Below are 25,643 nucleotides of genomic sequence, written 5' to 3'. Positions count from 1 at the left end.
GCGTGTACAGTCAATTGGGTGTGCCGCTGCCTGACCCTCAGTCTATTGCTCCCAGGGAGCTGCTTGTCTTAAATGCTGTTTCAAAATTTCTTTTTCTTTTTCTTTGCCTCCAGGACTATTATTGGGGCTTGGTGCCAGCACTACAAATCCACTGCTCCTGGCCACCCCCCCCTTTTTTTTTCATTTTTGGATAGGACAGAGAGAACTGGAGAGAGATAGAGAGGTAAAGAGACAGAGACACCTGCAGACCTGCAGGTGGGGAGCTGGGGGCTCTTGAACCAGGATCCTTGTACAGGGTGTTTGTGCTTAGTACTTTTGTGCTTAGTACTATGTATACTTATCAGGGTGTGCTACCCTGTTTTGAAGTTTCTGCTGATATTTTTGTCATCTATGTCCCTGGATTTCTGTAAATTTCTATTACGGAAGTTCTGCATGAGTTGATTAAAAACCACCACAGAAAATCCACACACTTGCTGACAGTGCTGCTGTCTGGAGGGTAGGTGTGTCCGAAAGTCATTCCCAGAGCTCTCTGCTTCCTTCCTTAGACACTGCCCAGTCTCACCATCTTTGTCTGGCAAGAACCTTCCATTTTTTTCCCCCATTTAAATGGAAAGGTAATGGTACCAAGTAAAAAACATGTTGATGTTATTTGAGAACTTCACTCAGGATAGAAAATTCTGACATGGGGGGCAGGCGGTGGTGCACCTGGTTAAGCATACACACTGCAGCGCACAAGGACCCAGGTTCAAGCCCCTGGTCCCCATCTGCAGGGGGAAGGCTTCATGAGTGGTGAAGCAGGGCTCCAGATGTCTCTCTGTCTCTCTCCCTCTCTACATCCCCCTCCCCTCTCAATTTCTGTCTGTCTCTATCCAATAATAAATTAATAAAAAAGTATTTAAAAAAAAAAGACTTCCAAAAAAAGAGAAAATTCTGACATAAGACCATACACATTGTGGCTGCAATCTGATCGGTTTCCTTTGGCCTGTTGGGTGTATATTTTCAAAGAAAATGCTGAAAACATCTTAAACAGAAGCTTTTGGAAAGAGAGAAAAAAAAACTCACCCTCTTTACTGTGTGCTAAAAAACCAAAATGAACATGCAGTGCTGACTGTGAGAGGGATTTGTAAACCCATACATAACTCCTGATTTCCCATTTGGCCGTGGCATTAGAATAAAGATGACTCCGGAAACTTAACGATCAGTGTTACTCGTCTTAAAGCATCTTTTTCCTTAACGCTTGTCATCTGCCTCTCAACTAATTGAACGCGATGAGCAGTGAACCTTGGGTAAGGCATCAGCAGCTCGGATTCCTTCTGAGCTGTGCAGTGCAGGCTTCCTCTGGACTGCTGCAGTGAGCTTGCTGAGCTGGGTCTGAATTGCTAATGCTCTTCACTTTTTCCATCCCCTGTGATGTTGACACCATCAGTGAGAATGTCAGGACCCGAAGAAAGTCAACCAAATAATTGCCACCTTTTTTTCTATCAAAGACTTCTGAGATTGACTTGTGGGAGGCAGGATTACTGGATGAGGGACTGAAGCCCAGAGACAGTCGCACCACCTAAAATTGGAGGCGGAGGTGGGACTTGGACTAACGTAGAAGTAATGGATGGAGGTCTGGCTCGAAAGGTGGAAGAATGAAGGCCCTGGCTTTTCAGAAGAACAAAGACAAACACAAGTAGAAACTGAACTGGAGTTGGTGTATTGCACCAAAGTAAAAGACTCTGGGGTGGGGTGGGGGCAAGAGTACAGGCCCAAAAAGGATGACAGAGGACCTAGTGGGGGCTGTATTGTTATGTGGAAAACTGAGAAATGTCATACATGTACAAACTATCGTATTTAGTGTTGACTGTAAACATTAATCCCCCCAATAAAGAAATTAAGAAAGATGAAGAAGAACGAAGACGGGAGTCGGGCTGTAGCACAGCGGGTTAAGCGCAGGTGGCGCAAAGCACAAGGACCGGCATAAGGATCCCGGTTCGAGCCCCCGGCTCCCCACCTGCAGGGGAGTCGCTTCACAGGCGGTGAAGCAGGTCTGCAGGTGTCTGTCTTTCTCTCCCCCTCTGTCTTCCCCTCCTCTCTCCATTTCTCTCTGTCCTATCCAACAACAACAGCGACATCAATAACTACAATAGAACAACAAAGGCAACAAAAGAGAATAAATAAATAAATATTTTAAAAAGAAGAAGAACAACAAAGACAGGACAGGAAAATGGCTCACTCGAATATCTTGCTGTCTTGCCACACTCATGACTCAGCTTCTGGCCCGTCTACCTCCACAGTGAAGGAAGCTTCAGTGCTCTAGACTCTTCACTCTCTCAGCCTCTCTACTTCTCACTTTCTGTCTTCTTTTTTCCCATTTAATTTCTTTTTTAAGAAAAAATTTTATTGGGGAATTAATAGTGTACAGTCAACAGTAAAATAAAGCACAATAGTTCGGATGTGTATAATATTTCTCAGTTCTCCACATTTCCATTCAACTCCCACTAGGCTTCCTCTGCCATCATGTTTCATGACCTGTCTTAGTGTCCATCTTTTTTTTAAAAAAATATTTTATTATTATTGATGTTGTTGTTGTTGGATAGGACAGAGAGAAATGGAGAGAGGAGGGGAAGACAGAGAGGAGGAGAGAAAGACACCTACAGACCTGGCTTCACCGCTTGTGAAGTGACTCCCCTGCAGGTGGGGCTTAGTGTCCATCTTAACAAGAAAAGAAATGGGAGCCAGGTGGTAGCACAGCGGATTAAGCGCACTTGGCACAAAGCGCAAGGACTGGCGTAAGGATCCCGGTTTGAGCCCCCGGCTCGTCACCTGCAGAGGGGTCACCTCACAAGCGGTGAAGCAGGTCTGCAGGTGTCTCTTTCTCTCCCCTCTCTGTTTACTCCTCCTCTCTCCATTTCTCTCTGTCCTATCCAACAACAACAACATCAATAACAATAAGGACAACAAGAAGGGCAACAAATTGGGGGAAAAAAATGGCTGCCGGGAACAGTGGATTCATAGTGCAGGCACTAACCCTGCAATAACCCTGGAGGAAAAAAAAGAAAGAAAGAGAGAGAGAAAGAAAGAAAGAGAAATATTGGAAAAAGAGGAAAGACACGTGTGCTCTTCTAGAGTAGATTTTGCAGTACTGGAGTCTCTCACGTGTTCACCTGAGAAGTGTATGCAGCTCTTATTGTTGCTTGTAGACTGTGCTAAAGGCTTCTCCCTCTGACAGCCACACTTAACCTGAGTTAGTGCTGGAGGATCTGTAAAGTGTAGGAGACACAGATGTCATCCATGTTATCACTCATAGACAGAAGCTGAAAAATAAGACAAGAAGGGAAAACACAAAGCAGAACTTGGACTGGAGTCGGTGTATTGCATCAACGTCAGACTCTGGGGTGGGGCAGGTGGAGGGGTCAGGTCCTGGAACAGGATGTCGGAGGAGGACCTAGTGGGGGGTTGACTTGTTACATGGAAAAGTGAGAAATGTTACACATGTACCAACTACTGTAGTTTACTGTTGAGTGTAGACCATTAATCCCTCCAATAAAGGGAAAAGTAAAACATGAAATAAAAACTCAATTAGAAATTTGATACTATGCTAACACAGAACATTGAGGACCCAGATTTCCTCCTGAAACATCATCGTGTTCATCTCAAGCATGCAGGATGCTTCAGGGAGAAAGGTACTAAGTCGACTTGGTTGTCTGCAAGGCAGCACAACATGCAAACACAGGGAAGAAGGGCGCTGTATCCAGTGTGGGCGACTGCTGCGGCTGGCCGTGCTTCAATCAGTATTTTCCGTGTTCCCCTTTGTTGACATTCATGTCACAATTGTCTCTTATTGAGAGGAGACTGCTTACAGGAATGCATCTACTTGGTTGAGTAATGCATTCTGCACGTTGATAAGTAAGTTTGTTAGATAAGTAATGCATTCTGCACGTTGATAAGTAAGTTTGTTAGATAATTAATGCATTCTGCACGTTGATAAGTAAGTTTGTTAGATGGCTGCATTGTGTGTTTGAGAAGCAGAGGACTAGGTGCCCGTGACTGTGCTGAGAGCACTCATTTCTATCTTGTGGTTTCATTCCTTGGGCAACAGAACAAGACTGGTACCCTGATATTTCATTTTGCTGAGGAAATGAAGACAGATAAGCAGCAACTCAGAAAAGTAAATTTTAGAACTGGGATTTAGTCTCATCATTTTATCATTTCAAAGCTGAAGATTTTCTTGTGGATGGTTATTTAAATCTGTTGATTATTATAAGATGCTGTGAGTCAGATTCTAACGAGACTGTTCTTCAGAAGCTGTTCTCTGATTACCAGTTGGGTAATTCCATCTGTGCTCAGTACCCTGGAAGAAATGTAAAAGATTTTGTGAAGACGGGATCAAAAATTCACGCTAGCGTTTGTTGTACTGAGGAGAGAATGCGTGCATTTTAATTTAGTCTGACAGGTGCTAAGATAGTTGGAATCAACAGAGATGTTTAGGGAAATGGCTTCTTTTCCTCGAACAAATAAAGACATTTGAGGAAGTTTCTCTTTTTGTAGTTTCATACCTATTTCAACACGGACCCAAAAGGTTTCATTTATTGTGACCATTTGAGGTCCAAGTTTCACAGACTTCTACCCCAGCATGTGTGGGGATCCCTAGGAGGAGCCAACGTGGCAGTTGCTGATGACCTCGGCTCTCAAAGTTAAAGTCAGCCTGGACATCGGTGTTTGCTCCACTTACAAAACATTATACAGGGGTCCAGGTGTGCCCGTTTAAGTGCACACACCACCGTCAGCAGGGACCTGGGTTGGAGCTCCTACTCCCCACCTGTGTGTGTGTGGGGGGGGGGGGCGCTACTTAAGCAGTGAAGCTGGTCTACAGGTGTCACTGTTTCTCTCCTTGTCTAAATTATTTTTTCCTCCAGGGTTATTGCTGTATGTAGCTAGGTGTGCCCCCACACACTCCCCCACTTCCCCCTTCCCTCTCAATTTCTCTCTGTCTTTTCAAATAAAAATAGAAAGAAAAAATGGTCTCCAGGAGCAGTGGATTTGTAGTGCTGGCAACAAGCCCCAGCAATAACATATATATATATATATATATATATATATATATATATAGTTGTGTGTGTGTGTGTGTGTCAGTCTTTAATTCAGATCAGTTGTGTACTTACACAAAATATGTATGGCCATTTTCATCTAAGAACTTAGAATTCATAATTCCTTTGTGGTACTCATGGAGGCATGAGTGTGTGTCTCTATGTATGTAAATACCCTGTGTGTGTGTCTGTGTGTGTACATGTGTTTGTATGTTTGTAATTAAAATATAGGGCGACATGGTCTGAATATGATACTACATTTCTTGCAGAAATCTTTTTTCACTTGGAATTTTCTGGGGAAGGTTTTCACAGTAAAACACATAATTTCCTTTAAATGCTTTTTTGGTGTGGAGTTAGTTTTTGACAGGAATGAAAAGGGGCAGAAAATGAAGGGGACAATCACTGAGGGTTTTCTCATTATGCTAGAGATTCTTCAACCTCATTTGTTCCTCACATTAGACCTGAAATACGATGTTATTTTATTTGAAAGAGGGGGAAAAAAATCAGAGTAAGATAGTCATTGTCTTTCCTTGCCGGATGTCTCATGTCTTGAGAACAGTTTGTCTCCTGTCTTTTTGCCCTTGGCAGATTCACTCTCTCAGCTGGGTAAACCTGGTCTCAGTTACTGTCTTTACACCAGAAGTAGAAGTCATCTGGTCTTCTGACCTTGAATCACCTTGGTGATATCTCTCAAGGAAATCATTCCATTGGTATAAGCTTGATGTCTATGTGTTCATTAGTTGGGTAGGGTTAAATAAGCTTCATTGAATGTTGGTTACGGACAGTGAGGTGAATCAATGACATACAGATTCATTTTTCTTTAATATTGATGTCACATGGTGTCTTTACCAAAAGGACAGCTTCAGAGTAGAGCTCTGGAGACAATATGGACTTAATTGAAGGTATACTTGAGGATTGAGGTCCCAAGGCTATTTACTTACAGAAATATGCTCAAGGGTTTGGGGATAGCTGGTTATGCATTTGAAAAGCCCAGATTTGATTCCAGGAACCATGTGGGAGTACTCGCCCACCAGGAGAAACTCTGTAGCTGTGTGTACCCATCTTTCTGTGTTTCTCTTTCTTCTTCTGTCTGAAAGAAATGAACAGAAAAATCTGTAAGGACCTAGTTATGCCAAAAAGACATTAGACTTTGGGTGTGATATTCTTGCTATAGTTTCTGGTAGAGGTTGACTAAAGTTTGGGCTTATTCACTGTATGTTATTTCCAAAGGTGATAGAATGTGAAACAGTCTATGAGAAATACAGAAAAAGAGTAGCATAGAACCTACAAACTATTTCTGGGGAGAAACAGTTAAGAAGAAAGAAGAAAAAAAAAAAAAACCCAGAAGATTGGTTATCAGCAAAGAGAATTGATAATCGCTAGAAAACAGGCTTAATTATGTTTAAATCTGGTATGTGATTAATGACCTTCAAGAAGGACGGCTGGTCTGATCATTCAGAGCCCAGTGGAAGCAGTTAAGATGTCATGAGGAAGATACTGTGTAAGACAGAGGGAAGACAAGTCGCTCCCAAGAAGCCTGGTGATGAAGGGAAGAAGATTAAGAAGGCACCAAAAAAAAAAAAAAAAAAAAAAGAGGCTGGATAGAAAATTCCTATTTTTAGAAGGACAAACACTTAAATTTATTTTTAGCCTGAGTGTCTTAATGATGGTGTAGATTCTTGTGAGCCCATTTCTTTCATAAGCAGCTGGTGGGAGTATGAATTGGTGTAATCTTTCTGAAAAGCAGTTTGATAATGTGTTTATAAAGAGCCTTTAAAATATAGTTCTTGACTCTGATAAGTCTGCTACTAGAATTTCACCCCGTGGAGAGAATCATGATAGAGATAAAGATTTATGCGCAAGGGTAATAATCACAGTATCATTTGTAATAGTAAAAAGTGGAAACAGTGTGATTCCCCGCCATGAAGGCGGAGTGCATCAATCATAGCAGATTCTCAGAGCAGCACATGAGCACTGACAATCCAGGTTTTAAAGACTTCAGATTATCCGGAGAAATGCAGTACAACAGAGGTTAAACTAAATGGAAGGAAACCAAAATGTGAAAATAATTACATAAAACTTAAAAGAGGAAATATGGGGAGCCGGGCGGTAGTGCAGCAGGTTAAGCGCACGTGGCACAAAACACAAGGACCAGCTTAAGATCCCTCCCGGGTCGAGCTCCCTGCTCCCCACCTGCAGGGGCGTCCCTTCACAAGCAGTGAAGCAGGTCTGCAGGTATCTATCTTTCTCTCCCCCTCTCTGTCTTCCCCTCCACTCTCCATTTCTCTCTGTCCTATCCAACAAGAACGACATCAATAACAATGATAATAATAACCACAACAATGGTAAAACAACCAGGGTAACAAAAGTGAAAAAAATGGCCTCCAGGAGCAGTGGATTCGTGGTGCAGGCACCAAGCCCCAGCAATAACCCTGGAGGCAAAAAAATAATAATAATTAAATAAAATAAAAGAGGAAATATACAAACATATAGGGGGAAAAGCTGACTAGCATTACAGCATAGACTTAAAGAAACTAAATCACCGAATAAGCTGAGGCTGTTAGGTAAAGAGATAAATTTTTTTTATACCGAATGGAGGAACTAGAATATTTGCAGAGGTGGGGAAGGAAATTGAAATATTTCTTTTAATTTTAACCATATAATGTCTCCTTTTTAAATGTTTCCTTTTCCTCCTCCTCACCAACATCTCGAGAGGACTAACAAGGTCTTGAAAAATAGAACATTTGGTATTGAATTTTATTTCTCATGTTTTAATCTGGACTGTTGGTATCCTGAAAACTAAGGTCAGGGAATCTACGTTAGTGGGGAACAAAACACCCATTCACATGTGTGAGGCTTACATGTGATTCTCAGGAGTAAAGAAAACATAGCAAATGGGGGTGCGTGGTGGTGGATCCCTGTAGAGTGTGCCGTGTTACTTTGCATAAGGACCTGAGTTCAAACCCCATATCCCCACCTGCAGGGGAAGCTTTATGAGCTGTGAATTGGTGCTACAGGTATCTTTCTCTCTCCCTCTCTATCTTGTCCTTTCTCTTCAGTGTCTCTCTATTCTATCAGAGGGGAGGAGGAAAAAAGGTTCCCTGAAATGGTGGACTCATTGTGCAGGCACAAGATGAGAGAGAGGGAGAGAGAGGAGAAAGAAGGGGGGGGAGGAGGAAAAAAGAATATGTGGAAAACTGGGAAATGTTACATTTGTACAAACTCTTGTATTTTACTCTCCCGTGTAAACCATTAATCCCCTAATAAAGAAATTGAAAAGGAGGAGGAAGTGGCAAAAGGGGGAAACCAAGAAATCATACAAACTAGGAAATAGCAGAGTCCAGATTCATCAGATTCACCACACCTAGCTCTTTATTTTATCTCCAGAGTCCAGAGTCTTCTACTGAGATAGAACTGGGAAAACTTTGGCAGAGAGAGACTTACAAACTGAGTCCCTGTGGGAATTTTAAAGGAACTGACTACAAGCAAGAAATGCCTGAACAGCACTCGGGAACTTCCCCAGGAATGTATTCGGAGGGCCGCCAGTTCACAAAATTCACTTAGATGAAATGAAGGGGGAAAGGGGTTGGGTTAAGATAACATTAAGAGGCTTCCATGAAAAATGTGCGATTTAAATTTTGAGCACGCTAGCAATAAATGGCTCAGAGTGGGTGCCAAGTTTCATGGAACGAGTGGCATTAGATAAACAGTAAAAGAGAAAAGTGGAGAGGGTCGCAGGTTCTACTTATAGTGGGAACTCTAGAGGAAAGTCAGCCACTCTGCTGGGATCAGGAATGTCAAAAGACTCCCAAATTAGATCTTTTTTTTTTAATTATTATTTCTTTCTAATTTTTTACTATATAGGACAGGAAAATTGAGAGGGAAGGGTAGGAAGAGAGGGAAAGAGTAAGATAGACATCCGCAGACCTGCTTCACAGCTTGTGAAGCATCCTGGACCCCTGTAGGTGGGAAGCCAGACCCTTGTGCTTAACCAGGTGTACCACCACCTGGACCTCAGATTAGGTCTTGAGTTAGATGAGTCGTCCTAAACTTCTGGGAAAATAATCACATCATCTCAATAGTGGTAGAAATCCAGAGGACAGGCACCATGAGGTGGAAGGGTATGAACCTCAAAAGATGGCAGGAGGGGGCCGGGCAGTAGCGCAGCGGGTTAAGCGCAGGTGGCGCAAAGCACAAGGACCGGCATAAGGATCCCGGTTCGAGCCCCCGGCTCCCCACCTGCAGAGGAGTCGCTTCACAAGCGGTGAAGCAGGTCTGCAGGTGTCTGTCTTTCTCTCCCCCTCTCTGTCTTCCCCTCCTCTCTCCATTTCTCTCTGTCCTATCCAAAGACAGTGACAGCAGTAACAATAATAATAACAGCAACTATAAACAAAGGCAAGAAATGGGAAAAGATGGGCAACAGGAGCAGTGGGTTTGTAGTGCAGGCACCGAGCCCCAGCAATGACCCTGAAGGCAAAAAAAAAAAAAAAAAAAAGACAGGAATGTGCATGTCTCTACGTGGAGAACAAGGAGCTAGGAGAGCAATCCTGGCTAGACTTTGTTTGACTGGAGGATTGGAAGAGGGGTTTTCTTGGAGAAGCAGCTTTTAATTGCAGGCTTAGGACACTGCCTCACATAGGGGCACCCGGCTGAGTGTACATGTTACAGTGCAGAAAGGACGCAGGTCCCAGCCTGCAGGGGGAAGGCTTCATGAGTGGTGACGCAGGGCTGCAGGTGTCTCTCTGTCTCTCTCCCTCTCTGTCTCCCCCTTCCCTCTTGACTTTTGACTGTTTCCATCCAATAATAAAGACAGTAAAAACGTTGCCTGGCATACAAAGAATGATGAACAGCGGCTCCTTCTCACTTTGTGGACAGGTGAGCAGATGGAAAATCAGTGAGCTGGCAGCAGGTCAAACGGCAATAACAGAGCTGGACATGGAACGGATGAGGGTCTCCTACCATGGAAAAGGAGTCTCCCCCCAAAATGACAGAAATACTGCAAAAGCAGTCGCCAGATGAGTGAAATAACACAGCAAGAAAGTGCACAGAATGATGGACGCGAAACACACAGCACTTGGTCTCTGGCAGCCCCGGGGCCTGGGCTCTAGCTGAAGGAGGCAGCCAGGTGGGAAGGATGACATTCAGCTCTGAGTCTGTGCCGAGGGCCCGGAACATGGGGCTGCCGGAGCCTCGATTCTGAGGGCCCTAATGGAAAGATGCAGGGAACTTTTATGAGGCTTTCATTATTATGCGTTTATTTATTTATGTATTTATTACCAGAGCACTGATCAGCTCTGGTTTATGATGGTGTGGGGGATTGAACATGGGGCTTTGGAGCCTCAGGCACGACAGTCTGTTTGCATAGCCATTATGCTATCTACCCTTGCCCTTTATGAGGCTTTATAAAAGTCAAGTCTGTCTGCGATATTGAGAATGACCAGCTGGCCTGCAATAGCTCTGTTCCCAAAAGCATTGTTGACTTCAGCTGTGTGACGGGCCTTTCTGGCAAGAACTAGAGCTACTAGAACAGCCTGGATAAAACTACTCTCAAGTAGAGCTTTGCATTTACATGCCTGGGAGTATATCTAGCTATTTTATTTTTATTTCTTTATTTATTTTCCCTTTTGTTGCCCTTGCTATTTTTCATTGTTGTAGTTATTATTGTTGTTGTTATTGATGCCCTCATTGTTAGATGAGACAGAGAGACATGGAGAGAGGAGGGGAAGACAGAGAGGGGGAGAGAAAGACAGACACCTGCAGACCTGCTTCACCGCCTGTGAAGCGACTCCCCTGCAGGTGGGGAGCCGGGGGCCTGAACCGGGATCTTTACTGCGGTGTTTGTGCTTTGCGCCACGTGCACTTAACCCGCTGCGCTATTGCCCGACCCCTATTATTTTCTTTTTAAAAATTTTTATTAGTGATTTAATAATGATTAGCAAGATTGTAAGATAACAGGGGTACAATTCCATTATAGTTCCTACCACCAGAGTTCAGCGTCCATCCCCTCCATTGGGAAGCTTTCCTATTCTTTATCCCTCTGGGAGTATGGACCAAAATTCTTTATGGGGTGCAGAAGGTGGGAGTTCTGGCTTCTGTAATTGCTTCTCTACTGGACATGCATGTTATGTTGGCTTGTCAATCTCTACCCCCTGCCTGTTTCTATCTTTCCCTAGTGGGGCAGGGCTCTGGGGAGGTGAGGTTCTGGGACACACTGGTGAGGTCGTCTGCCCAGGGAAATCAGGATGGAATCATGGTAACATCTGCAACTCAGTGGCTGAAAAAGTAGGACAAAGTGTTTAATAAACAGGAACCCAACAGTAGGAACAGGATAGGTGAAAATTAGGAGTCTCGGTGTGGGAAGAAGCTAAGAAGTCTATTTGAGGTGTGTTCCAAGGGGCCTATTTTCACCCATGCCTCATCTTCTGCAACTTAGCTGTTGACATCCTTTCCCTGAGGCCTCTCTCTCAAAACCTGTCACTCCTGTGGCTCTCTCTGGCAGTTTGGTCAGAGCTTCTGAGGGGGGCTTAACTTCTCTTGAACTTATTTAACACATGCCAGCAGGGTCAATATAAAAGTAGGATAATATCTATGAGTCCTGAGACAAGTCATCTAGATGCGTCATGGGGGGGGGGGTGCTGGGGAGCTGTGTGGAGACAACCAGAGCTTCCTCACATTGACACTGAGATCACATAATTTTCTGAGGCGATAGGACTTTTTAAGGGTGAATGGCCGGCATTTAGTTAAACGTGAAACCAATTATCCGTATTATTTACTGAGCGCAGTGCTGAGCAGTTGTTAACCAGACTCATAAAGTCATGTCAGTCAGTCATGAATCTCCCAACTTCATGGATGGGTTTGTGATTTGATGAACATTCTTAGCTGGCCATGGGAGGCCGGTGGGAAGAGTCGTTAATAATTGGGCAACTGGTAACAGTCACTTCTGAAACACGGAGGCACCTGGCAGCTCACCTTTGACGTCATAGAACAAAACACCATCATCAGGAGAAGCGCTGAGGGAGGGGCCTGAGGAGTTACTGGCATCAGTGACTGAAACCTGAATCCCACGAGAGGCGAACAATATGTCATGTTTACGGGGTGGAGCACAACGGCCTCGTCTATGCGTGACATTGGTGCTCAGGAACTGCCTATTTCTTTCTTTGATTTTTTTTTTCAAATATTTTTCTGAGGGGTGTAATTCCACACAGTTCCCACCACCAGAGTTCTGCCCGCCCCGCCACTGAAAACTTCCCTATTCTTTATCCCTCTGGGAGTATGGACCAAAATTCTTTTAAAAAAATATTTTTATTTACTCATTATTGGATAGAGACAGAAATTGAGAAGGGAGGAGGGGATAGAGAGGGAAAGATACAGAGAGACACCTGCAGCCCTGCTTTACCACTCCTGAAGCTTTGCCCCTGCAGGTGGGGACCTTGTGTACTGCAATGTGTGTGCTTAACCAGGCTTGCCACCACCTGGCCTAAAATGTATCTTGTACTATATTTGAACAGTACACAGTTCTTTCTCTTTTCAATGTATTCTTTATGTACTTTAAAAATTGATTAGCGATTTAATAACGATTAACAAGATTGCAGGATAACAGGGGGTACAATGCCACACAGTTCCCATCACCAGAGTTGCCTGTCTCATCCCCTCCATTGGAAGCTTCCCTATTCTTTATCCCTGGGAGTATGGATCCAGGATCATTATGGGGTGCAGAAGGTAGGAGGTCTGGCCTCAATAATTGTTTCTCCTCTGGACATGTGTGTTGGCAGATCGACCTCTACGCCCAGCCTGTTTCTATCTTTCCCTAGTGAGGCAGGGATCTGCGGAGGTGGGGCTTCAGGACACATTGGTGAGGTTGTCTGTCCAGGGAAGTCAGATTGGCGTCGTGGTAGCATCTGTATCTTGGTGGCTGGAAGATTTAAAGTAAATTGTTCGATAAACAGGGACCTAAAGGTAGGAATAAAGCAGATGAGAATAAGGGTCTTCATGTAGGAAGAAGCTAGGAAGTTGATTTTAAGTATGTTCCAAGGGGCCCATGACCACAGCATTTTTTTCCCTGAGCCCACCAGTTAACATGCAGGTGAACTAAAAGTATGATAATGCATGTTAAGCATGATTAAATCATTTATATATATAGTCTGAGGAAATGGAGCACACATTTCTTGACACTAACCTAATCCCAATCACTTGTTCTGAGGTTAATATTTAGAACATTTAACAGCCCTGATATCCACATGCTGCTTAAACCCTGTGAAAACTTTTAAATATTTTTCATTTCTGCCTTGATGATCAAGAACTACCTTTATAAAAAAATTTTCGGCATAATCCTGAGTTGAATAAACTAGCTTCAGAGAATGCACCATTTACAGTGTGTTTAATTTTAGACCTTTCTCATGCATCAGAATACTTGGAGAAAGGGGGCCAGGAGGTGGTGAACCGATTAAGCACACATAGTCCTAAGCTCAAGGGTCCCGGTTCGAACCCTTGGCTCCATACCTGTAGGGAACATGCTTCTGAAAAGGTAAAGCAGGTCTGCAGGTGCCGCTGTTTCTCTTTCTCTCTCTATCTGCCCTCTTCTCTTAATTTCTTGTTGTCCTATCCAATAAAATGGGGGGAAAAATATCCTCCAGGAGCAGTGGATTCATAGTGCTGGCACCGAGCCCCAGTGATAACCCTGGAGGCAAAAAAAAAGAAAGAAAGAAAGAAAGAAAGAAAGAAAGAAAGAAAGAAAGAAAGAAAGAAAGAAAGAAAGGAGGAAAGGAGGAGGAAGGAAGGAAGGAAGGAAGGAAGGGAAGGAAGCAAGAAAGGCTCCAAGTTGTTTCAGTTTCCCACTCTTGGTGGGTTGGAGTTTACTGTGGCAACAGATGAATGTTTATTAGTGTCACAGTTAGGAGCTGGGTTGTGTTTATGGGCTCTTAAGGGAGAATGTCTCTGTATTCTTGGAATTTGAAATCTACTTCAGGCTTCACAACTATGATGAGCGCCCTTTAGAGTTGAGTTGACTATATTGATCCATCATAATGCCGACCTGACGTTGAATCCCTATTGGTTAGTACACACTTTTTTTTTTTTCACCAGAGCTCTGTTCAGTTCTGGCTGATGGTGGTGCAGGGGGTTGAACCTGGGATTTGGAGTCTCAGGCATGAGAATATCTTCACATAACAATCATGCTATCCTTGGGGCAAGGCAGTGACACACCGTATTGAACACACGTTACAATGCGCAAAAACCCAGATTTGAGCCCTTGGTCCCCACCTGCGGGGGGGGGGGGGGAGGGAAGCTTTGTGAGTTGTGGAATACTGTTGCAGGTATCTCTTTATCTCTCTCTCCCCCAACCCTCTTGATTTGTGGCTATCTCTATTCAATAAATAAAGTAAGATAGAAAACAAACAACAATTATGCTGTCCACCCCCATCCCCTCTAGCAGTCTTGAGAAGGGCTGACACGTTGACTGATAGGACAGGACAGCAGTAGCATACTAGACTCACATATCAACCAGAGGCGCAGAGGGCTCATACATTGTCCCCAGCACTGTCATAGCCAGAGCTGAGCAGCATTTCATGTTCCCTATCTAACGTTCTCTCTCCAACTCATTAAAATAAATAAGCCTTTTAAAAATACTGTTAAGAAACTCTATTAATAATCAAGAAGACTGAAGCTGTGGTAGGTGGAGGAAGAAAGGAGCCTTTTATTTACACACGGGCCAGCAGCTCAGATCTCTCTGATAACTCTGGCCCCCCAAAAAAGGGACGGTACAAGCTTATACAGGGGGTGCAGGCTGGAGAGCAAAAAGTGCCATCACAGCAGCAGAGGCTGCACGGTTAAGGCGTGGGACTTGAACCCATTGCTCCGTGACTGCTTCACCACTTGGGAAGCTTCTCCTCCCTGGGCGGGGAGGGGGAACTGAAACCCAGGGCTGTGCACACCACTGCCTGCCCCGCCCCCTTACTTCAGATTAACATTGAGAACAGAATCTCACTGATCATTTTAGCAGCTCTTGATATGAGCCCTCCGCACGATGATGCCATTGACCGGAAACCCCATGGTTAGGAAGCCAGGCTGGTGCTCAACCAGACGGGTCCCACTTCAGCCCCTGACTTGTCCCGAATACACAACCTGGGACCGATTCACTGGCTTCCTCATTTCCGGTGAAGTTCCCCCGTCTGTCTCCTGACGAGGCTTTGCCATCTGGCCAGCATGTATGACAACATTTTGATTTCGGAGAAGCAGCAGCCCTTGGCGTCTCGGCTATGGTGACCTTTGATGAGTCCCGTCTGGACCAGTCATTTGCTCTTCATCCGGGGACCTCATTTGCTCACTTACTTTTTAGTGTCTAGGGCAGGATCACACACATTCTGTTCCATTTTCAAGAACAAAGGGATGGGAGCGAGTGTTTAGGTCAAAGAGACAAGAAACTTTAGGCAAAAGCTCATTCTAAAGTACATTTTCTAGGAATCGGCGGTAGCGCAGCAGGTTAAGTACAGGTGGCACAAATCACAAGGACCAGCGTAAGGATCCAGGTTCAAGCCCCTGACTCCCCACCTGTAGGGGAGTCACTTCACAGGCGGTGAAGCAGGTCTGCAGGTGTCTGTCTGTCTTTCTCTCCCCGTCTCTGTCTTCCCCTCCTCTCTCCATTTCTGTCCTATCCAACAACGGTGACATCAGTAACAACAACAATAACTGTGACAATGGAAAAAAACAAGGGCAACAAAAGAGGAAAAATAGGAAAAAATAAAGTACATTTTCCTTTAAAAATTTAATGTTTTAATATTTTATTTGTTTATTGGATGGGACAAAGAAATTGGGGAGGGGCTAGAGAGGGAGATAGAGACATCTGCAGCCCTGCTTCACTGCTTGTGAAGCTTCCCCCAGCAGCTGGGGACCAGGGACTTGAACTCAGATCCTTAGGCATGATAATGAGAAAAAATATTTTTCTTCAAGTATTATTGCTACTTTTATTGTTCATACAATTCCATATATTTTTCCCGTCAGGATTATCGCTGGGGCTCGGGGAAGCATTGCTCCTGGAAGCCATTTTTTGCCCGTTTAATTGGATAGGACAGAGGAATTAAGAGAGATGGGGAAGTAATGAGTGAGAGAGAAAGAGAGACACCTTCAGACCCGCTTCACCACTCCTGAAGTGGGCCCCCTACACATGAGCCGGGGGTTTGAACCTGGGTCCTTGCATTTAGTACTATGTGCGCTTAACCAGGTGCAACATATTATTAATATATATGTACGTAAATCCATCTTGTTTCTCTGAGCAGACGCCCATTGTTGCTTTAGTGATTCAGCATAACCTTCGTGTAAACGATGCCAGGTTAAAGCCCCTCACTTACCTTCAGCTGGCTTGCTTGACGACCTGGCCTTGAACCTTTCCACCTGAGGTCAACTGAGGGTCTGAAAAGTGGAGAAGGCTAGAGAGGAAAGGGACTTTGGCCAGCTTGAAATCCCAGACTCCTTTTACGTAGGTTAGACCTGAAACCCAGAGGAGCTGTGATTCGTTCAAGGCTACACAGCTGATTAGTGGCAGATAATGCGTTCCCATGATCCCAAGCCCAAACAAAATTGTCTTCCCAGCCCAAAGATGTGCCCTCCAGCTAAAACAGCCAGGACCCCGCGTCACAGAAGACCTCCAGGGGCCGAATCAGTGGGTCACGCAAGTCACAGCAAAGAGGAGGAGGGACAGACAGCTAGCCCAGCCGGAGACCCCAGCCTCTGGTGCTTCGAGCTATGTCTGTGTCTGACTGACGTCCACTGAGCTGTGGCCCCTCTGAGGCTTTGCGCCCTTCATGGTGAGTGACTTGCGTGGCCCACTGATCCGGCCTCTAGAGGTCTTCTGTGACGCTGGGTCCTGGTCTACAGATGTCTCTCTTTTTTCCTCTTCTCTATCTCCCCCTTCTCTCTCAATTTCTCTCTCTGTCCTGTCCCATAAAATGGGAAAAAATGGCCTCCAGGAGCAGTGGATTAATAGTGCCAGCAACGAGCCCCATTGGTAACCCTGAAGAAAATTTTTTTAAAAAGGAGGAGGGATTCCAGTGCTGAAAGGAATAAAAAGAGCCGCTGATGTGGAGATACGGAGAAGATGTCCTCTGAGCTCCAGGCAACAGAGGTTGGATACCAATTATCAGAGCTGAAAACTGAAGACTAGGAGGTTTGGAAACTGGTTAACCAGTTTTGGTTTCCATAGCAACTAGACAGGCGCTATTGTTATCTTGGGGGCCTGAGTCAGGGATGCCAGGTGCCCTGCAGTCTGGAGGGTGGTCTGGCTTGAAGATTTGTCCCGTGTCTTCTACAAAAGCGATGAATTTCTTCCCAGGCATTCCTGTAAATGAAAAACAAATTGTAGGTATCAGAGCCTAGAACTGTTTTAATCTATGACAAGTCGTAATTAGCACACTGTTAGTAGACACTGCATCTTCCAGAAGTGTGATGAGTATTCAAACTGGGAGGAGAGTGGTATTTCTTTTTCCTTTTCTTTAGGAGTTCCTTACCACAAATAATATAACGGCAGTGCTGAGAGTCAGTCCGCCACGAGTTGAGTCCCAAGTCTTTACACACACGGGCTGGGTGTGAGCTTGGCCACTGCACCTGGTCACTCTGCCTCTGACTGTCCCAGATGTAGTAACAGTGCCCACTGCGAAGGAGAAGTGAGTGGGTCTGTGACGTTATGTGCTTGGGGCAGCATTAGGCACAAAATCAGGGCTCTGACTTGATCCTGCAAAATCCCATCACTGATCAAGCAGTGCTGCTCGTCTGACTTTGTGGTCCTACAACTAGTGAGTTAGCCTGTTCCCAGTGACTAGGCTGTGCTCTTGAGGATATATACCTTTACTTAGCAGCAATAAAAAAGATTGCTGTTATAGATGACTGTAGGATGCCCCATTTCACCTAAGTACAAACTTACCAGGGGGTAAACACCTGACTATTTTCTAGGAAGTCAGGAGCCCGCATTATTTCAAAATTATACATGTGGGCAATAGAAACACTTATATAATTTATTTTATGATTCATCTGTTTATTGGATAGAGAACCCAAGAAGGGAGGGGGAGATAGAGAGGGAAAGAGACAGAGAGACACCTGCAGCCCTGCCTCGCCACTTGTGAACCTTTCCCCCTGCAGGGGGGGCTGAGGGGCTTGAACCTGGGTCCTTTACTTGGGTGCTTGACCAGGTCCACCACTGCCAGCCCCAACACTTAGATTTTTTTTTCCCTTTTGTTGCCCTTGTTGATCATCGTTGTTGTTGTTATCATTATTGTTGTTGTTACTGCTGTTGTTGTTGGACAGGACAGAGAGAAATGGAGAGAGGAAGGGAAGATGGAGAGAGAAAGATAGACACCTGCAGACCTGCTTCGCTGCCTGTGAAGCAACCACCCTGCAGGTGGGGAGTTGGGGGCTCGAACCAGGATCCTGATGCCGGTCCATGCGCTTTCCGCCATGTGCACTTAACCCTCTATGCCACCGCCTAGCTCCCAACACTCAGACTTTTAAGATAGTTTAAAGTATTTTTAAATCATTTTGTACGGGGCTAATGGTTCAGAACACACTTGTTGACACACAAGCACCCTTTCTTATCTCCCCGTGAAAGATGTATGCACAGCACACTCATGCTCAGACCTCGGCCACCATCATGCCCCCGGCCCCCCAGCCCCCCGTGACGATATTCCAGAAAGCCAGCCTTGTGTCTGCAGTGAGATTCAGCAGGAGTCGGGGGTGCTGGGCTGCAGAATTCAGCACAGAGCACTGCAGCCCTGGCGAGGACAGCGGGCGCGTTAATAGTTAGTAAATGAACTGCATACGAAGTGCGTGTCAGCGGTCAGCAAACAGACACAGAACAGGTCGTCGGTATTCACTTGAGCCTCTTCTTGAAGGCTATGGGCTTCAATCGAGTTAGATTTTAAAAGTCGGTTTAGCACTGGAGTCAGGAGGGAACAAGTGTGTGTAAACTACCTGTTTCCTGATGACCTTTCAGCTGTCTAAACTCAGAAAGAAAGTCGGGCCCAAGGGTCAGTGTCTGCTTCTTCAAACACCGCTGCCCGGCCGTGACTCACTCACTGTCTAGCTAACACTTTGAGAAATTAGAAAACTCACCTTTTCCCCCAATTTGCAGCCCCTGTTCAGCTCATCACTCGATTGTTTGTCCAGATTCCTCCCATCTTGTCTGCTTATCCAAAGCAGCCTGCTTTCCCTTAACCTAAGCTGTTGAACTTTAAGGATTTGGAGCCTTATACATTATGTTAACTCGTGCCACTAAGCACGTTACTCTTTTGATTGCTACTGGGTTATAAATCATTCCCTGGCCTTTACTTGCTGACAGGCTTGCCCTTAACTACCAAGAGCGTATTTGGCGATGTCTCTTGGAAAATAAAATTCTCCTGGACTTGTTCCACATCCCTTTGTCTCGTAATAGGAAAAGAAGACTTAGTTCATTGTTTGAATCAAAACAGGCAGATTGGGAAAAAAAAAAAAAACAGCTTTGTTTTAATTATTTTATTATCTTTATTTATTATTGGATAAAGAGAGTCAGAAATCGAGAGGGAAAGGGCGGGAGAGAGAGAGAGACAGACAGAGGACAGAGAGACACCTGCAGCCCTGCTTCACCACTTACAGTGCTTTACCCCTTTAGATAGGGACCGGGGGCTTGAACCCAGGTCCTTGCACTATAATGTGTATTCTTAACCAGGTGTGCCACCACCCAGCCCCCCCCAATTGTAAACTATTTCTTGGTTTTTTTGTTTCTTTGTTTTCAAATATCTTCTTCTTTTTTTATTATTGGATAGAGACAGAGAGAAATTGAGAGGTGTGGGGGAGATAGAGAGGGAGAGACACCTGCAGCCCTGCTTCATCACTTATGAAGCCTACCCTCTGCAGGTGGGGACAAGGGGCTTGAACCTGGGTCCTTGCTCACTGTAATGTGTGCACTTAACCAGGTGTGTCACCACCTGGCTGCTTCTCCCTCTATTTCCCCATCCTTTCTCAATTTATCCCTGTGCCATCTATTTAAAAAAACAGAAAAAAGAAAAGAAAGCTTTTAAGATTTCGAGACTGGAAACACGATGATCAGTGAAATCTAGATTTCTCCCCAATGTATTTATTTATTTTTGAAAATATTTATTTATTCCCTTTTGTTGCCCTCGTTTTATTGTTGTAGTTATTATTGTTGTTGGATATGACAGAGAGAAATGGAGAGAGGAGGAAGACAGAGGGGGGAGAGAAAGACAGGCACCTGCAGACCTGCTGCACCGCCTGTGAAGCGACTACCTGCAGGTGGGGAGCCAGGGGCTCGAACTGGGATCCTTATGCTGATCCTTAAGCTTTGCGCCACGTGCACTTAACCTGCTGGTAATTTATTTTTTGTTTGTTTGTTTTACCAGAGCACTGGTCAGCTCTGGCTGAAGATGGTGTCGGGAATTGAACCTGGGACACTGGAGCCTCGTGCATTACAGTCTCTTTGCAGAACCATCATGCTATCAACCCCCAATTCTCAACTTGTTTCTAAAATACTGTGGGAGGGCTGGCAGCGGTGCACCTGGCTAAGCCCACACATTACAGTGCACAAGGACCCAGGTTCAGGCTCCCAGACCCCACCTGCAGCGGGGGAGGCTTCAGGAGTGATGAAGCAGGACTGCAGGTGTCTCTCTGTATCTCTCCCTTTCTGCCTCCCCTTCTTTCAATTTCTCTCTGTCTCTATTCAGTAAATAAGTATATGTAAAAAAGGAAAGTGAAAAAACACCATAGGAGGCAAGAAATACCAGGCCAGTTTGGCTGGAATTCAGAGTGCTCAGAATCCTGCTGGAAGCTGCAGGAAGCTGCAGGCCGAGGGTATCTGAACTGGGCTCTAGGTTTCCTGCATGAAAGCTTTTGTCTTTGGTGAGGAAAGAAAGCGCTCACCACTCCTCCACATCAGTAGGAGTGACGTTTCTCATGATTAACTTTGGATTCCCGCTGCCACGTGTTTCCTGGACACAAGACATTCGAGTGGAATCTGGTTTTGAAGAGAAAGACTATTTACATATAACCATTTTAGCCCTTCTTAGAGCTGACAGAAGACTTTAGGGGAAATTAGGAGTTATGAATGTAGTAGCCTGTTTTGTTCTGTTCTGTTCTGTTTTACCAGAGCACTGCTGAGCCCTGCTCAGCTCTGGCTTGGCTTGTGGTGGTGTGGGAGGCTGAACCTAGACTCTGGGAGCCACCGGCATGACGGTGTGTTTGCATGTCCTTTATTGCTGTCTCTCCCACCCAACTGTATCGTGTTCTTATCAACATAAATGTAGAAGTCGAATGACTGTGCTCACACTTCTTCTTCTTCTAGCGTTTGCCCTTCCGCAGCCAGTCAACAGCGTCAGGTTGAGCCTGATGTAGAGTTTCGAGACCTCCTTTGAATCTGGAGAGGTGGCAGTCGTTGACTATGTGGGTCATAGTCTGTCTGGAGCCGCAGGGGCAGTTCGGGTCATCTCTGGCTCCCCAGCGATGGAACATAGCGGCGCACCGGCCATGGCCTGTTCGATAGCGATTGAGGAGGGCCCAATCATAACGTGCTAGGTCAAAGCCGGGTTGACGCTTGCATGGGTCTGTGATGAGGTGTTTGTTCTTTACCTCAGCTGACTGCCAGCTCTGTTTCCAAGAGACTGGAACAGAGAAGTTCAGTGTAGGCGTAGGGGACCAGATTGGGTGACGAGACGTCAAGCGTTGGACAGGGTGGGCGAAGATCTCCGCGTATATTGGCAGGTCCGGTCGAGCGTAGACGCGGGAAATGAACTTAGATGATGCCGCATCCCGACGAATATCTGGCGGGGCGATGTTGCTAAGAACTGGCAGCCATGGAACCAGGGTGGAACGGATGTTTCCAGAAATGATCCTCATGGAGGAATATAATTTGGAATCGACCAAGTGGACATGGGGGCTACGGAACCATCCTGGGGCACAGTATTCTGCAGTGGAATAGCATAATGCCAGAGAGGATGTGCTCACACTATATCAAGAGAACAAAATCTCGCTTACATTTGCACAGGTTTCTATGTTTGATAACCTCATGGATCAGGGTGTTTATATTCCCCAGAAGGGCACTTTCCTTAACCACTAGTGAGTACGGTGGTGGGGGTGGCACGAGGCACCCAGTTAACCATAAATACTATTGTGCGCAGAATCCTCGAGCGCCCGCCACCACCCACAGCAGGGACACTCCGCAAGCAGTGAAGCAAGCACTGCAGCTGTCGCCCCGTCTCTTTCCCTCTCTACTTCCCCTCCCCTCTCCATTTCTCGCTGTCATGTCAAGTAAAATAGAGAAGAAAAAAAAATGGCTGCCAGGAATGATGTCTTCTTAGTGCTCACACCAAGCCCCAGTGAGAACCCTGGTGTCAGTAAAGAAAGAAATCAATAGGGGGGGCGGGCGCTAGCACACCAGGTTAAGCACCCATAATTCTAAGCACGAGGATCCTGGTTCGAGCCCCCGGCTCCCCACCTGCAGGGGAGTCGCTTCACAGGCGGTGAAGCAGGTCTGCAGGTGTCTGTCTTTCTCTCCCCCTCTGTCTTCCCCTCCTCTGTCCATTTCTCTCTGTCCTATCCAGCAACAGCAGTAGCAACAACAATGGGGGGAAATGGCCTCCAGGAGCAGTGGATTCTTAGTGCATGCACTGAGCCCCAGTGATCACCCTGGAGGCAAATAAAATAAAGATACTTTATTTAAAAAAGAGAATAAAGGAAGAGAAAATGAATTTCTTGAATGTGTTAATGTTTCTGAGCTAATGATCTGTGTAACAGTATTTAATGTATTTAGTTTCATATATTTTCCTTTGCCAAGACTCTTCCCATGTTACCAAACTACTCAGACTAAAATACTTTTTTTGTTCTATGTTGTGACATAGGTTTTATTTATTTTTTATTTTCCCCCCTTTTGTTGCCCTTGTTGTAGCTTCGTTGTGGTTATTATTATTGCCCTTGTTGACGCAATTCGTTGTTGGATAGGACAGAGAGAAATGGAGAGAGGAGGGGAAGACAGAGAGGGGGAGAGAAAGACAGACACCTGCAGACCTGCTTCACCGCCTGTGAAGCGACTCCCCTGCAGGTGGGGAGCCGGGGGCTCGAACCAGGATCCTTATGCCGGTCCCTGCGCTTTGCGCCACATGCGCTTAACCCACTGCGCCACCGCCCGACCCCCGGTTTTATTTATTTTAATATATATATATATATATATATATATATATTTATTATTGGACAGAGAAAGAGAACTTGAGAGGGCAGGGGAGAGAGATGGAGAGAGACAGAGAGACACCTGCATCCCTGCTTCACCACTCATGAAGCTTTCCCCCTGCAGGTGGGGTCCAGGGGCTTGTACCTGGGTCCTCGTGCACTGTAATGTGCTCACTTAACCAAGTGTGCCACCACCTGGCCCCCAAAAGTTAAGCAACTAATGCTTTCTGAGTATGGTGCTGTGAGACCCTGCATACTCTAGAGTCCGCCTGTAGTCATAGGTGCCATCACTTAAATTGCTTTTGTTACATCCTGCATTAATCCTGATGTTTTCAGCCCTTCCTTAAGGGCTTGTACTTCCCGTATCTTCTGCCTAGAGCCTTGAGTGCCCAGAAAAAATGTGTTTCTCATTCTCCTTCATTCTGGTATCTTCTCAGAGACCTTCCTCATAGCCCCTCACCTAATAAATAGATCTCCTCCCACCGCCGCTTTTTTTTTTCTTTTTTGCCTCCGGGGTGATCACTGGGACTTGGTGCCTGCACTATGAATCCACTGCTCCTGGAGGCCACCCCCCCCCATTGTTCCCTTCACGGCTTGTAAAGCTTTCCTTCCCCGTGTAGGTGGGGAGCTGGGGCTCAAACCCAGATCCTGGCACTGAGTGCTATGTTCCCCATCCTGGTGCGCCACTGCGGGGTCCCCCGCCACTGTTCTGGGTTGCTTGTCCTTGTTTGTTTTTCCCCACTTGCACTGAGTACCAACTTCTATAGAATACGTGAATATCTTAGTTTAGTGTCAGGGTTCCTCTGTATTATATAAACATCAAGAAACGGACATTTCTCTTGGTGTGTGTGTGTGTGTGTTATTGGATAGAAATGGACTTTTCTCTTGGGTTTGTTTTTGTGTGTGTGTGTGTGTGTGTGTGTGTGTGTGTTTTATTGGATGGAGACAGAAATTGAAATGGGAAGGATGAGAGATACAGAGAGACACATGCAACCCTGCTTCCCTACTCACAAAGCTTTCCCCTTGCAGGTGGGGACTTGAACCTGAATTACAGTGTGTGCACTTAGCCACTGCCTGGCCTTCTGGCTTTTCTCTTATTGACAGCAGAGTTCTCAAAGTCTAGAATAATGCCCAGAGTATAGTGGGCCTTTACCAAAATCTATCAAAGATTTTTTTTTTTTTTTGCATCTGCTTTACAGAGTAAAGTATGTCATCCAAAGGGATTGGAAATTTACTTTAAAATCATCCCCCTATTAACTGGAGCTTCTAGGCATCCAATTTTGAAATCTCTTTCTCCTTTCATTACACCGAGCTCACTTTAAAGATCATGCCACTATAAATTCCTTCCGTGTGTTGTAGAGTTTGACATCGGCCAAGTCTTCCTTTCTTAATGCTTCTGTTATAATGAGGTAGTTGTCTCTCCTCACTTCCCATTTTGGTGAAGACGGAATCTAGCTTGTCATCCCCCCTGGAACATATGTGAAAGGCCTAGTGCACTCAGGAACCATTAATCAGTGAGCAAAGCATACATATCAGCTCTAGCTGGTACACATAATACAGGGACACGCTCACTCTGCTTCTTCCTACCTCCTCCCTTACTTTTCTTTTTTTAATGTTTTGATTTTTATTATTTAAATATGATTGACAAAATTACAAGGGGTATGATTCCATACAGTTCCCACCACCCAAGTTTCCTGTCCCATCCCCTCCATTGGAAGCTTCCCTACTCTTTTATTTAAAAATTTTTTTCTTTTATTGGGGGATTAATGTTGTACATTCGACAGTAATTACAGTAGTTTGTACATGCATAACATTTCTCAGTTTTCCACATAACAATGCAACTCCCACTAGGTCCTCTGCCATCCTATTCCAGGACCTGTACTCTCCCCCACTCCCCACCCCAGAGTCTTTTACTTTGGTGCAGTACACCAAATCCGGTCCAAGTTCTGCTTAGTGTTTTCGTTTCTAATCTTGTTTTTCAACTTCTGCCTGAGAGTGAGATCCTCCCATATTCATCCTTCTGTTGCTGACTTATTTCACTTAACATGATTTCTTCAAGCTCCATCCAAGATGGGCGGAAAATGGTGAAATCACCATTTTTAAAAGCTGAGTAGTATTCCATTGTGTATATAGACCACAACGTGCTCAGCCACTCATCTGTTGTTGAACACCTGGGAAGCTTCCCTATTCTTTATCCCTCTGGATAACGACTGCCACCTCTCCAGATTCAAAGGAGGTCTCGAAACTTTACATCAGGCTCAACCTGATGCTGTTGACTGGCTACGGAAGAAGGGCAAACGCTAGAAGAAGAAGATCCCTCTGGAAGTATGGACCAGAATTCTTTATGAAGTGCAGAAGGGGGGAGTTCTGTCATTGCTT

General features: G+C 45.2%; 1 protein-coding gene and 1 long non-coding RNA gene across 4 annotated transcripts in view; both read left to right on the top strand.

Moving 5' to 3' along the window:
* The window catches only part of NELL1 (neural EGFL like 1), a 572,342-nt gene that overhangs the window by 498,542 nt on the left and 48,157 nt on the right, over positions 1-25,643 (top strand). The window lies entirely within an intron of this gene.
* The window catches only part of LOC132533899 (uncharacterized), a 34,223-nt gene continuing 17,785 nt past the window's right edge, over positions 9,206-25,643 (top strand). Inside the window, exon 1 of the long non-coding RNA XR_009545654.1 lies at positions 9,206-9,253. This is a non-coding gene — a long non-coding RNA (uncharacterized LOC132533899). The remainder of the gene's footprint in view (positions 9,254-25,643) is intronic.

This window comes from Erinaceus europaeus, chromosome 17 (genome assembly GCF_950295315.1).
Source record: "Erinaceus europaeus chromosome 17, mEriEur2.1, whole genome shotgun sequence".
Lineage (NCBI taxonomy): Eukaryota > Metazoa > Chordata > Mammalia > Eulipotyphla > Erinaceidae > Erinaceus > Erinaceus europaeus.
This window is presented reverse-complemented; position numbering and strand designations above follow the sequence as displayed.